Source organism: Mirounga leonina, unplaced genomic scaffold (genome assembly GCF_011800145.1).
Source record: "Mirounga leonina isolate KUSES-001 unplaced genomic scaffold, KU_Mleo_1.0 Mir_129, whole genome shotgun sequence".
In the NCBI taxonomy this organism is placed as follows: domain Eukaryota; kingdom Metazoa; phylum Chordata; class Mammalia; order Carnivora; family Phocidae; genus Mirounga; species Mirounga leonina.
Genome location: NW_023270323.1, coordinates 55,921,858 through 55,936,493, shown reverse-complemented (window position 1 = coordinate 55,936,493; position 14,636 = coordinate 55,921,858). Strand labels below are relative to the sequence as shown.

Here is a 14,636-nt window from a genome sequence, read left to right as displayed (position 1 = left end):
TTTATTTTTCATTTTATTTTAACTAATCTCTACACCCAATGTGGGGCTTGAACTCACAACCCTGAGATCAAGAGTTGCACATGAGGCTTGAGGCGGGAGGCTGGGGGAGGGTAGCGGAGCGGGCGCCACCACCACGTTGGGTGTGACGCGGCTGCTGTAGGCACGTGGGAGCGAGCGGGCTGGCAGAGCGGCGACAGCGGCGTGGGATCGGCCTCTCTGCGAGCGGCCCCAAGGGCAGTGGCAGCGGCGCCATGAGCCGGGGCACCCCTTACATCGGCAGCAAGATCAGCCTTATCTCCAAGGCGGAGATCAGTTAGGAGGGCATCCTCCACACCATCGACACCGAGAACTCCACCGTAGCCCTTGCCAAAGTTCGGTCCTTTGGTACAGAAGACAGACCAACAGATCGTCCAATACCACCTATAGATGAAGTCTTTGAATACATCATATTCCGTGGGACTGATATTAAAGACCTCACTGTTTGTGAGCCACCAAAACCACAATGTTCTTTGCCCCAGGACCCAGCTATCGTTCAGTCTTCACTAGGCTCATCTACTTCTTCATTCCAGTCAGGGGCTTCCTATGGACCTTTTGGCAGGATGTGGACATAGAGTCAGTTTAGTCCAAGTTCATGAGTCGGGCAGCAGTTTGGTGCTGTCGGTGCTGCTGGAAGCTCTTTGACATCGTTTGGAACAGAAACATCAAACAGTGGTAGCCTATCCCAAAGTACTGCAGTTGATTCTGCCTTTACACAGATGCAAGATTGCTAAAAACACAATTATCTCAAGGTCGTTCAAGCCCTCAGTTAGACCCTTTGAGAAAAAGCCCTACCATGGAACAAGCAGTACAGACCACCTCTGCTCACTTACCTGCTCCAGCACCTGTTGGGAGACAGAGCCCTGTATCAACCAGGCCTTTACCATCTACCAGCCAAAAAGCAATAGAGAATCAAGAGCACAGGCGAGCTGAAGTACACAAAGGTTCAAGACCAGAAAATGAGCAACCCAAAAATTATAGTAACAAACAAATAGTTCCAGGTGCTCCTTCAGCTCCAAGGAGAGGGCGTGGGGGTCATCGAGGTGGCAGGGGACGATTTGGTATTCGATGAGATAGTCCAATGAAATTTGAGAAAGACTTTGACTTTGAAAGTGCAAATGCACACTTTAACAAGGAGAAAATAGATAATTTCATAATGAACTTAAATTGAAAGAAGATAAACTTGAGAAGCAGGAGAAGCCTGTAAATGGTGAAGATAAAGGAGACTCAGGAGTTGATACCCAAAACAGTGAAGGAAATGCAGATGAAGAATATCCACTTGGCCCTAATTGCTATTATGACAAAACCAAATCCTTCTTTGATAATATTTCTTGTGATGATAATAGAGAACGGAGACCAACCTGGGCTGAAGAAAGAAGATTAAATGCCGAAACATTTGGAATCCCACTTCATCCAAACCATGGCTGTGGTGGGTACAGAAGCAGAGGAGGTCTTGGTTTCCATGGTGGCTGAGGGCGTGGTGGTGGCAGAGGTGGTTCCTTCACAATCCCTCAAGGATTTCGTGGTGGACTCAGAGGAGGTCATGGGGGCAGGGAGTTAGCAGATTTTGAATACAGGAAAGACAACAAAGTTGCTGCATAGTGTACAAACAAGTCTTTGAAAATAGGTGAATTTCTAGCTCTTCATGGTCCTGAGAATTGGCTTCAGTCTTTGAGAAGAATGAAGAAGTGAATTTGCTGTATATTTGTCACCAGCACTGAGTTTTTGTTTGTTTGTTTGTTTGTTTTTCTGCTTAATTTCAAAGATAGAATGTAGTTACTTTTGGGGGGAGAAGGCTCATCTTAAAAAATGAGCATTTAATATATTTGGAATAGCAGAAGGTTAAGTAATTTCTTATGTATAGTTAAACTACAGCAGTACTTCAGTGGGACTTATAAGTATTTTTTCATCACTGAAATGATTTCTCTTATCACTAAATTGTATTTGGCAATTATTGCAAATTGCCTGCAGATAGGGCCATGATACTGTGTTTTGAGCCACAGAAGGTTATGTGTGTATGTGTGTGTGTGTGCGTGCGCATGCACGCGTGTGTCTATATTTTTCTCTCTTTCTTTCTTTTTGGAAATCCTGTAATATCCCTTTTGAGGTAGCTTATTTTGTCAATTAATTAGGATGCTGGATGGTAGGGAATTTTGTCAGTCAACTATGTACACACAGTAAATACTGTTTCTTAGGCAAAGGTAACTTTTTTATATAGTAGTAAAATTCCATTGTATTCCGTTGCCAAAGAAACATTGAGAACTTTGTATGGCTGTATAAAAAGCAACTAATATTTTAAAGAATAAACATTTTAAAGTCAGCAAACATACTGTGTCCTTGCAGAAGTTGATGTGCTGAGGAGCAGAGCTGTGGGTGGTGGGTCTTTTTTTCATAGCTTTCCAGGCTTGAGATTTTTGATTTTGACTTTTTTTTTTAATGTTTGGCACATAAATGAAGATTTGATACATTCTTCCATTATCTGAAAAGGATAAATTACTCATACTCATTGTAAGAACTTCATTTTATAACAAATGGCAAATCACAGGATTTGTCCAAATAATAAATATTTTCAGTATATGAATGTAAATAATCATAGATAAGAATATACTTAGCTGTATTTTCAAATAAACATCTTCCTCTTTTTTAAGACAATAAAACTGGGCATCGATTAACCTGTTCTTCCTGATATGCCTGGAATTTTGTCGTGATACCTTGATTCATTCCATTATATTTCAAGAGGATTCAGAGTGCTAGAAATTATTTTGGCAACCTATAAGATATCCTAACACTTGTCCTTGGGCCCATGGCCCACAAATGATTCGGTAATAGAGTTCATTGCTAATTATAAATCACTAGTAAATCTTTTTGATATTTTAAGCTATAGTGGAAAAAAAAATCGGCCACTTTTGTGTTTTTATGAAGGCCATGGGATAAAGGGATCCAAAGATTTAAATATTTTTATCTATTTTGATTTTTGTTAACTTTCTCCTTAGAGTATTCAATAGTGATAAAGATGTGGAAAACTGCACTGTAGGAGAATTGGAATATTTAAAGATGGTTGATATTTTTAATTTTAATTTTATATCTTTTGTATAGCTCTACAAGGAAATGCTTTGTAATTTGGTTTCGTTTAAGGTCCAGTACTTGGCAGCCGTAGTTTAGATAATGTTGCTTAATAGTGTTTGCTTGCATGTTAACAACAAAACCTTTTGGAGGACCCACAAATCATGATATTGAACACATTTCCGAAGCATTTGGAACATCAAAGCAAGTGCTATGGTAATACCTATGTAGACTGTTTGAGATGTCCCGGGCCAGTTTCAAGAAAAGCTGTAAATACCAGTTCTACGTGCTCTGAAAGTATGAATTCACGTGTTTTCCAAGCCCTCTGGGTCACTGACTAAGGCATTTGGTGCCCCAATAATAACTGGCAGCATGGCATACCTACAGTGCACCTTACAATATTAAAGCAAGGTTTTTATTCTAAGAATAAAACTGTTAAATAAAGAAAAAAAGAAAAAGAGAGTTGCACACTCTACTGGCTGAGCCAGTCAGGTGCCCCAATCATGGTAACTTTAAACCTCTTTTTGCCTGGCATTCAATAAGTTTAATTGTATCACATTTTTAATGGCATCCATGAACCTAAATGCATCTCTAAGTTCTCCTCAGTTAGGCTCTGTCACATCTGAGATTGTGCTGAGATCAATGAACCACACATTGTTAAAGGTGAAAGGAACTTTTAGGTTAATACATGTTAAGTGTTTAATACGATACCTCAAAAGTAGAAATTAGCCAATATATTAGCTGTTATTGTTATTATTACTACCATTATTACTAAACCCTCTCATTTTAAAGATGAGAAAACAGACGCTACTACATAAATATTGTTGGTAACATATTATATAACTTCAGCAAATTTCCTGCTTTTATCATTTAAAAAATAATTTCGGTTGCCTTCTATAATCTAATAAAGGGAATATAGATGAGACAGATAAGAGTTCTGTGTTCTATCTACTGACAGTTTACTGGGACCTGTGCCTACACATATGTAAATATATCTTAGACTCCAACTGACTTCTAAGGTGAGTCTCTTCTTGGCTGGTTTTTGTTCTAATCCATAGCCTGGTAAGGAGAGCTGAGCATATACTAGAAAAGACAAGAAGGGGCAGAACCACTCTGCTCTATTCCGTGAAGAATTGAGGATTTTAAAGACTCCAGTGGAAAATTTTGGAAGTAGAAAGGAAAGAGAAGAGGAAGGAAAGGGAAGATGAAGGGAAAGATGAGAGAGAAAGGAGGAGGGAAGAAGGGAGTTAGGAAAGCTAAGTGCTTCTTGGAACAGGGTTACCAGAAAAATACAGGATACCCATTAAATTAGAATTTCAGATAACTATTAAATATTTTATGTACAAGTATGTCCCAAACAGTGCATGGGTATACATACTACATAATCCATATTTAGGTGAAATCCAAATTTAACGGGGCATTTTGTATTTATATTTACCAAATTTCACAACCTTATCTTAGAGAAGCAGAAAGAAAGGAGAAAAAGGTATACAAATTAAACATAGATATTATGGGATGTGAAAGATTAACCCCCTCCTTGATCTCTTCTACAGGGGCTGTAGAGCTCCTCTCACATGACTGCTTTTCTGTGTTCTTTACTGGATCATTCTCATCTTTACTTGGATATCCCAAAGATACCTCAAGGAGAACATTATCTAAACCCAAAACTCATGATGTTACTATTCTGGTCTCTGCTGAAGTGTCATTCTCAGAGAAATCTGTGAATCTCCTGTTTAAAATAGCTTCCTAGCCTCCCCCCTCACTCCCTATTTCATCATGTTGTTTTATTTCTTCTATATAACAGGGAATTTAAATTACCTTACTTATCTGCTTGCATGTTTCTTTGTGACCTGGCTCTTTTCAGTAAAGTGGGAACTCTATGAAAGCAGGAAATTTGGAGATCTGGTTTACATTAGTATCTTGGTACCTAGAACAATGATGACTCACAAATCAATATTTAGTAAATGTTGACTAAATTGTTGAATAAGTAAACTACTACCTAAATCTAGCTCTCATACAGTGTTTTAATAGCATTACCAAGTATTTAATTTTGCAGATACCAGAAGTTTAATAGTCTTTCTTGACATCTTTTCACCCTCAATGTCCATATTCAGTTAGTTTATAAATTTTATCTATTGTAAATATATTTTACATATCTTTATATGTAATCAGCTTAATTCTCCCCATTTGCACAACTACTACACTACATCACGTACTATCAAATCTACTTTGGACTCTTCTATAGCTTCTTAAATGGTAGGTACATATCCTCTATTGTCTCTTTCCAAAGATTTTTTCACACTGTAGTGGGAGTAATCTTAAAGAAAAACAAACTTCTTCATTTCACTCTTCCCCCACCATCCCCCTCCATCCCCAATCTAAAAAAGAGAATTCAAAGCAAACCTTAATTTATAAATCCATTAATCTATCCATTCATACATAACTAAAGACCCACATAACTCTTTCATGATTAAGGATCTGGCCTCTAAGAATTTGCCAACCTCTCAACCAGCACAATACTAATGCTCCATGTTTTAATTTCTTCTCTGTTTCTCTCTCTCTCATCTTTGTTGGATGTTGGATCTTTAAGGCATTACAATTGAATTTTCATGACCTGTGTTTTTAAATTTTTAAATATATTATCATTATTGGTTTGTGGATAGCTTTCTCTTTTTGTATTTTTAAATCTTTAATATTATAAACTCTTTCTAATTCATCATTCAACTCAAAAACTAAAACACTAACACATTCTACATCATATCTATGTTCTTTATCCCCATCCCATCATTCTTTCAACATGTGGCACCTACTATCTTAAAACTTAGTGTGTATTTTTACATGTGCATAGATTTTTGCCTGCTAGCCAAACCTCACCAGAAGTCCGTTTCTGTACAGTCAGGTAAGTAATCATGATTTTTACATTTTTAAAGAATGTGAAGACATAAAGAAGAATGTGTTATATAGAAATAAGTTTCCACTGAATAATATATTGCTAAAGCCCATTCATATTCTTGTATGTACCTATAGATCATTCATTTTGTGTGCCACATAATATTTCATTGAGAGTATACTACACTTAATTTGCCATCCATGCTCACTGTCTGTAAATCTTCTTTCAGTTCCTCAAACTACACATTTTGATTATAGATACACCAACATATACATCAGCTCTTAAAATTAACTCAGACTGTTTCCTTGAATCTCAGCTAAATCTTCATTTCTTAAGGAAGCATTCTTTGCTTTCCCCGACCACCTTAGTTATCCTCGTTAAATATGTATGTACTTCTCCACTGAACTAATGCTTTATATGGTTTTGTTTCTTTCTTATTCTATTAGTCTTTCTCCTCCATTATATTATAATCTCCCTCCAGGCAAAGCCCATGGATCGTTTTGCTGATTATTTATCCCCAGAACCTAACATAGGCCTTGGCACTTAGCAGATGGTTTAAGTAAATGTTTGTTAACTGAATGGATGCAGTGAATATTACTCACTAATATTTTTGTTTGTGTGAGTAAATTCACCTATGACAATTCAAAGTGTTGTTGAACTCTATCTAGGTAGAAGTGGATACACAGACGGAAAAGATGAAGGTGTATGAGAATGTAAGAACAACTGACATTTGGGTTATTTTCAAAACTATAACAAAACACTGGTAAGGACCATATAGAGACTATTGGGGACATAGATGGAATAGTAATTCTTTCAGATTAGGTCTGCAAAGTTTCACACATTTGATTTAGGTCAAATGTTGTGGATTGAAAAAAAATTGAGTAGGATTTAGCTCCCTCAATAGTTTTTTTAATTTGAAAAATGAGGGGGCTGGATTAAGTGATTTCTGAAGTGTTTTCGAGAGCTTCCATTTTAAGTTTTTATGTTTCACATACATATTAATTAATTCATTTACAATAATGTCATTTTCCATTTTAATTGGTATTTTCTCATGGGCAACAGATTTTTATCAATGAACTTATATTTGGTATCAATGCTCAGAAGAAACCCCCAATACCTGTTTTCCTGATTCTGTTTTGCTAGAAGAGAGATATTAACATAAGGTCATATTGCTTCTAGTGTTTCTTGAAGCATTTTGTCATCACTACTTGAAATGAATATTAAACCTTTTCCTCTCAAAAAATAACTATTCTATTCTTCTTTTTTTTTTTTTAAGATTTTATTTATTTATTTGAGAGACAGCACATGAGAGGGGGGAGGGTCAGAGGGAGAAGCAGACTCCCTGCCGAGCAGGGAGCCCGATGCGGGACTCGATCCTGGGACTCCAGGATCATGACCTGAGCCGAAGGCAGTTGCTTAACCAACTGAGCCACCCAGGTGCCCCTATTCTTCTTTTATTACTGTATTCATTCTTAATTTTTTTTTAATTTTAAAATTATTAGTATCCATAGTCATGTAAGTTAGGGAGCATCCTATGACACCCTACCTGATTATTTTAGCTGAAGACTCCTCTTAGAAACCACAGAATAATGTTGGCTTAGTTCCTGTTAGCAAAAGTCACTGATTTTGATTAACTGTTTTGCAATCCAGTTCTGAACGCCAGCTTTGCTGTTGGTTTGTTCTGCTTATTTACCATCCATCTATGTTCTGTCTCCTCACAATTTAGCCACAATTAGAGTGAGATTACTCTCTTCACCTTCTTCCAGGGAAAGAAACCTCTTGTATTTAAGACCAAGCAAACGTAAATCAATTTTACAGGTACTCTTATTTCAAAAGGTTTGTTTGAGAATGCAAATAATCAGTTTTTAAAAATTAAAATCTCTCCTACAATTTTTGTTGGAAACCTCTCACCTATAAAGTTTATCACAATGTCTGCTTTGATAATATACTAAGAACCTGAAAGGAGCATTATCAGCTATATTGTCCTAAAGTTAAAGTGGAATACATCCCTTCATCTGCCTCTTACCTTCTATTGAGTTTACTTTCAATCACTTGGTCTTAACCACTAGATGGTGGTAAAACTAGTAAGCCATTCCATGTGCATGGGGTAGGAAACCATAGAATGAGCACTGAGAATTAAAGCTTAGGGGTTTATTGGACATAACATAATAATTCAGTAAAATATGAGAACAGGAAACTTCTGAATTCAAAATGATGATGTATTTTCTCATTCTCATTCCTGTTCCTTATTTCTCAACTGAACCATATACTTTATATTTATATTTTCAAACTTAATTGCCAGTTGAGCTTTCAGAAATATACTAAAATGTTATTTAATTTTTATCTTCTTTTCAATTTGTAGAATTGTAATATTATTTTTGGAAAAGACGATTTCTAGAAGATGGGCTTTGTGGGTTATGTTATTTAACTGCTTAACATTCATATGTGTATCTCTATCAAGTATTATCTTATATCCCCAACTTGAAGATTTCAGAAATTGAATTATTTACTCTCTCTTCTATTCCCCACAGCAACTATTATGGGTAAATAAACATATACACTTGTATTAGTCAAGATTCTCTAAGGAAATAGAAACAATAGGATATAGATGATAGATGATAGATAGATAGATAGATAGATAGATAGATAGATAGATAGATAGATAGAAAGAAAGAAAAAGATTCATTATGAGGGACTGACTCACAAAATTATGGAGGCTGGGAAGTCCCATGCTCAGCTATCTGCAAACTGGAGACCTAGAAAAGTCAGCGGTGTAGTTCTAGTCCAAATCTGAAGGTCAAAGAATCAGGAGCATTGATGTCTAAGGGTGCAAGAAGATAGGTGTCCCAGATTAAGCAAAAAAAGTCAAATTTACCCTCTTTTTTCCATTCAGGTAACATCTAGTAACATCTAGTAACAAAATGGATGATGCTTACTAACACTGATGAGGACAACCTATTCAAATGCTAATCCTTTCTAGAGATACCCTCAGAGACATAGCCGGAAATGTCTCACCAGCTAACCAGGCATCCCTTAGCCCAGTCATGTGGACACACAAAATTAACCATCATACCAATGCTCCATAAGTGCTTGCTCAAAGCTCTAATCAGTTACGTAATCTATTTTAACAGATCCTCTGACCTCAGGGCCTTTGGACTACTGTTTCCAGGAAATCTATAGGCAAGTACCTTTAAGAAAATTAGCAAGGCCAAATCTTGAAGTGATGACCTCATTGTCTGCCCAGCTGAGACTCTTGAGACAAGACATGCTATAATCTATTCAGTCTTCCCCTGGAGGATATCAGGCACTCATCTTTCGTACTCTTGTTCTACCTCTAGACCTCATTGTTGGTTGTTCTGTTTTGCAGCTTTGTTACATTTCATTAGTAGGTTTTGCCTTTGTGGTGTGTATCCTTAGCTGAGTATAATTGCTGACTCTCCCACATATCCTTTCATCATATCTTCTGATATATCTCAACCATAAGTTGCAACAGAAAGTAGGAGGTGAGTGGGTGAGTTCTTAATGAAGATCATCTGTAGTCCCATACGTTCCAGAATAATATGCAAAGAAAAAGACAGATCTTTTGAGCCACCAAATATTTAACAAAATAGCACCTTGCACTATATGCTAAGCCACTCTTCATCCAGGGAGCATGAGAAAAAATGTCTCACTTGTGCATTTTCTTTCTTTGGTCAACCTTTCCTCTTTTACACTTCCATAAAAGTTAAAATAATGAAATACAGACTTATATTTCCTTCATGAGATTCTAAATTCTTAAAAGCAGAAAACTAAAATATTTATCCCTACCATCTAGACCAGGGGTAGCAAACTCACATCCTTCAGGCCTAATTTGGGCTGCTCCCTGTTTTATATTTACTCACTTGCCCCTAACAGAAAATGTTTGCCAGCACAAATTTAGAGCTTTAAAAAAATGTTTGTTAAATAAGTGAATTATTGGAGAATATCACCTATATTGAGCAAATCTTGACTCTAAATAAAAAGGTTTGTTAAAATTGAGTTTTTGCTTAAAATAAGACACAAGAGATAGTTCCTGATTTATCTACTATGAATACAAGATGCAATTTGATTTTACTTGATTAGTCAACTTGCCAAAATAACTGGCTACAGTAGTTTTTGCTTCTTTGTAGGTTGTTTTGGAAACTGATATTCCTGAGTGTTTTAATTATTTTACTGAATTGTTGATTCATTTATGTATCATATGGGCTAAGGGTTCCTGAAATGTGTTGAGATTATTCATTCCATAAAGAAATAGTAATAATTTCCTGACACCCAAGTCACATAATCAAGATAAATTAAAAAAAAAAAACAATAACAACAAATTATACTTTTTACAACAGCTTAAAGTTCATGGCAAAACTGAGAAGAGACAGATACACATACATACATAGCCTCCTCTACTAACATAACCCACCAGAGTGGTACATTTGTTAGAACTGATGAACCTTATATGTTAAAAAAAAAAAAAAAAAAAAAGGAGAAGATAGTAGGAAAGGAAAAATGAAGGATGGGAAATCGGAGGGCGAGATGAACCATGAGAGACTATGGACTCAGAAACAAACTGAGGGTTCTAGAGGGGAGGGGGGTGGGGGGACTGGTTGGCCTGGTGATGGGCATTAAAGAGGGCACGTACTGAATGGAGCACTGGGTGTTATATGCAAACAATGAATCATGGAACACTACATCAAAAACTAACAATGTAATGTATGGTGATTAACATAACATAATACAATTAAAAAAAGAACTGATGAACCTACACTGACACATCACCCAGAGTCTTAAGTTAACTTTAGAGTTCACTCTTGGTATTGTGTATTCAGTAGGTTTTATCAAATGTATAATGACATGTGTTTACCATTATAGTATCATACCGAATAGTTTCACTGCCCTAAAAAAGTCCTCTATGCCCTGCCTATCCATCCTTCCCTCCCCACTAACCCCTAGGAACCACTAATCTTTTTCCTGTCTCCATAGTTTTGTGTTTTCTAGAGTGTCATTGCCTTCTAACCCCTAACCCAGAATGTCATGTAATTTGAATCATACAATATGTAGCTTTTTCAGATTGACTTATTTCACTTAGTAATATGTATTTAAGATCCTATGTCTTATTATGGCTTGGTAGCTTATTTTTTTTTTTTTAGTACTGAATAATATTTCATTGTCTGCATATATTACAGTTTATTCATTCACCTACTAAAGGACATCTTGGTTCCTTCCAAGTTTTGGCAATTATGAAGAAAGCTGCTATAGACGTGCATGTGCAGGTTTTGTGTAGACATAAGTTTTCAACTCATTTGGGTAAATACCAAGGAGTGTGATCACTGAATTGTATGGTATGACTATGTTTAGTTTTGTAAGAATCTGCCAAATGGTCTTCCAAAATGGCTGAACCACTTTACATTTCTACCAGCAATGAATGATAGACCAGGATTTGGTGTTGTCAATGTTTTGGATTTTTGCCATTCTAAGATGTGTGGTTTTGTCTTTAAGTACACAATCTTGCAATGCTTTCAAAATTTTAAAAATAGGCTCTGAATATTTGGAAGTGTGGTAACATATACAACATTTCTCAAGATAAACTGATCACTGCAACGTTTTACTGTGGGATAGCTTATAAAATAAATGTTCCTGAGCAAATACTGTTAACGTGTCTCTGGTGCCTAGCATAATGCCTGGCACATAGTAGCTGTCTGTGGATATTTGCTGAATAAATAAATACTTGAGATTGAAGCTCAAAGGGATATCTGGGTTGCCTGAAGTTTGAATGAATTTGTATATAGCCGGATGATCTTGGGCCTACTTGCTGAAAAAGAAGCCAGCACTCATATGCAAGAAAGTCCCAAGGCTTAAGCTGAAGCTATTATATGAGTGTTCTATTTTAATAAAATAGTTTAATTAAATGGTTAATTCTAGCATTAAATTAGAAGTAGACTTAGGAGACCAATTACTTGCTTTCTTAGTGAGTCCATATATTTGGCCAATACCTTGTAATAATGCAGTATTCTTTGGCAGCCAGAAGTTGCTGATGGCAGTTTTCTTTGTCAGAACTGTTATCAAACTGTGCTATTAAAAGAGATTTATTTAGTTAGATTTGGGTGGATCTGTAACAAATAAGCAGGCAGTCTAAGCTGTTGTCTAACATACAAGAATTTGGAGAGACTTTTCTTTATCCTCTTGGCTTAAGCCATGGTTCATCATATTTTGAAAATGGCCTGAGCAAGCCTCTCCAAATGCATTTCATACAATTATATATCGAAGCTAGCATTTTATTTTGAAAAGGATGTTTATATAACTTTGTATTTCGCTTCATATATTCATATAATATTGGATTTTTGTTGACTTAAACACTCAGTTCTTATTCTAAATTGTAAATTTATGTCATTCTATTTTACAATGAAGAAACTAAATTCTAGAGCAGGTTTCAATGCTATTTTAACACTAAAAGTATGAAATAGAGCGGTGCTTAAGAATATAATACTGTTCTGTCTTTTAAGCCAAATTTGTTTGAGGATTCAATTTTATGGTTTTTAATTTGTACATAGTCTTTTAAAATTATTCTTTATGGTAATAAGTATCTTATGAACATTTCCTTTATCAGTTTTCAAAAGTTCTGAAATAATTTAACCTTTTTTTCTCTTTTTCTAAGAAGGTTGTAGAAGTAGTTATTCCTACTTTGAAAAAATTTATAAATAAACCAAGCATGATTAAAAAAATCCAATTTTTGAAAATTTCTAATTGCTGCTGGAATGTAAATTTTCAGAGATGCAATTGTAATTCTTACTATTCCTATCATAGTAATACATAATATTAGGACATTTTTCAAAATACTTTTTGATCAGGGGAAAAACTTCCATTATGTATGTGGAGGCCCTAAAAAGTCTTAGAATTGTTAGATATACAATATGTAGTGGACACTAGTTAAAGTTAAAAAATAGTCCTGCAAATAAAACTTGGTAAAAGTGATTTGTAAGTCACTGTTTTAGAACACTTGATCTATTTTCTCAAGGGGAAAATGCTATGAATGATTGGATTAAACTAGCTCCACAGGCTTTTACAAGCCATAATAAATAAAATGTTGCCAGGAGGAACCTGCGTGGGAGATAAGGCCAAAGAGGTAGAGATCAGACAGTTGGTGGGGAGTTTTATGTGCCATGATCAAATTTGAAAAATGTGCTGTAAAAAGTGGGAAACACTAAAGGTTGTCAGGAGAACTGAACTAGTTTGAGTTGGGTTTTAAAAATATGTCTGTACATGGGCGCCTGGGTGGCTCAGTTGGTTAAGCGACTGCCTTCGGCTCAGGTCATGATCCTGGAGTCCCTGGATCGAGTCCCGCGTCGGGCTCCCTACTCGGCAGGGGGTCTGCTTCTCCCTCTGACCCTCCCCCCTCTCATGTGCTCTCTCTCATTCTCTCTCTCTCAAATAAATAAAAATCTTAAAAAAAATAAATAAAAAATAAAAATATGTCTGTACAGAGTGGGTTGCATGTACGTAAGGCTGATATAGGGATGAAAAATTAGGAACCTATTACAAAGTTTCAGAAATTGCATGAGAGCCTGAACTCTATAATAATTCAAGGTATATACAATGCTGAGCAAGTCCCTGAATGTTTAGTGGGGGGAAAAAAAAAAAAGCCATCAAGGAGGAAGAGTAATTCCAAAGGAAGAAGGTAGTAGAAGAATGCAGGAACAGTGAATAACCAAATAAGATAGATTTTAGGGATCCAAGACTGGAAAATGGATCCAGGAAGGAAAAACAGAGGTAGCATTCCCTTATAAGGTAGACTAAAGAAGGAGGTTATAGGGTAGAGATCCCGAAGCAGGAAGTTCTCCCATTAAGGGACCATACCAAATCAATTCTTACACAAATGTTTAGTTATTTGCAAGTTGTGGTATACATTCAGTTGTTGTCTCTATGATTATAAGCAAGATATTTGGGTTTCAAGGAGTGACACACAAATGCTGTATCACCAAGGAGCATTCAAAATTATTCTGATATTTGTTGATTTAATATCCCACACCTCACATAAATATAATTATGGAAAAAATATCTAGTTCTATTATGGAAGTTCTTCTAGTTCTTGCTATATAACCTTACTTAATTATTTAATTGCATGTTTTTCATGCATAAAAACTTATCTATGAAGCTGGAGAATTCAGCAAGATGACTTTGAGCTCTCAGAAATATGGTTCCATGCCTAATTTAGGACCCACTGCTGAACCATGATGCTCATTTTTGGATCTTGTCCAGTTAACTTTTATTTGGCTGAGCTGATATATGGGAGAAATATGGGAAGATAATCAAAGATGACATATATAGTGATTCACATACTGAGTATCTTCTCGACTCAGTCATGAATCCATTCAAAACTATGTGTATAATACACTTTCTGATACATGAATTTAACTGAACATTAAAAGACACATGGCCCTTGATAGTACAATCATAGATGAATTGACTGGATTGTCATTGGCAACTGTTCATACACAGGCTCAGCTAAAGTTAGTTTACATTCTCAATGTCAGGCTAACTGGGACTTCAGCCCTACTGGATCTATAGCATATCTAAGTATGGTTTGTATAGAATGTAATTTAGAAAAAAAAAAAGAACATAATCTGGTTCTGGTGTTCAG

At 35.9% G+C, this 14,636-nt stretch overlaps 1 pseudogene; it reads left to right on the top strand.

The window, feature by feature from the left end:
* Nucleotides 1–251: 251 nt before the first annotated feature.
* LOC118010267 lies at nt 252–1,746 on the top strand (annotated as a pseudogene).
* Nucleotides 1,747–14,636: the final 12,890 nt, after the last annotated feature.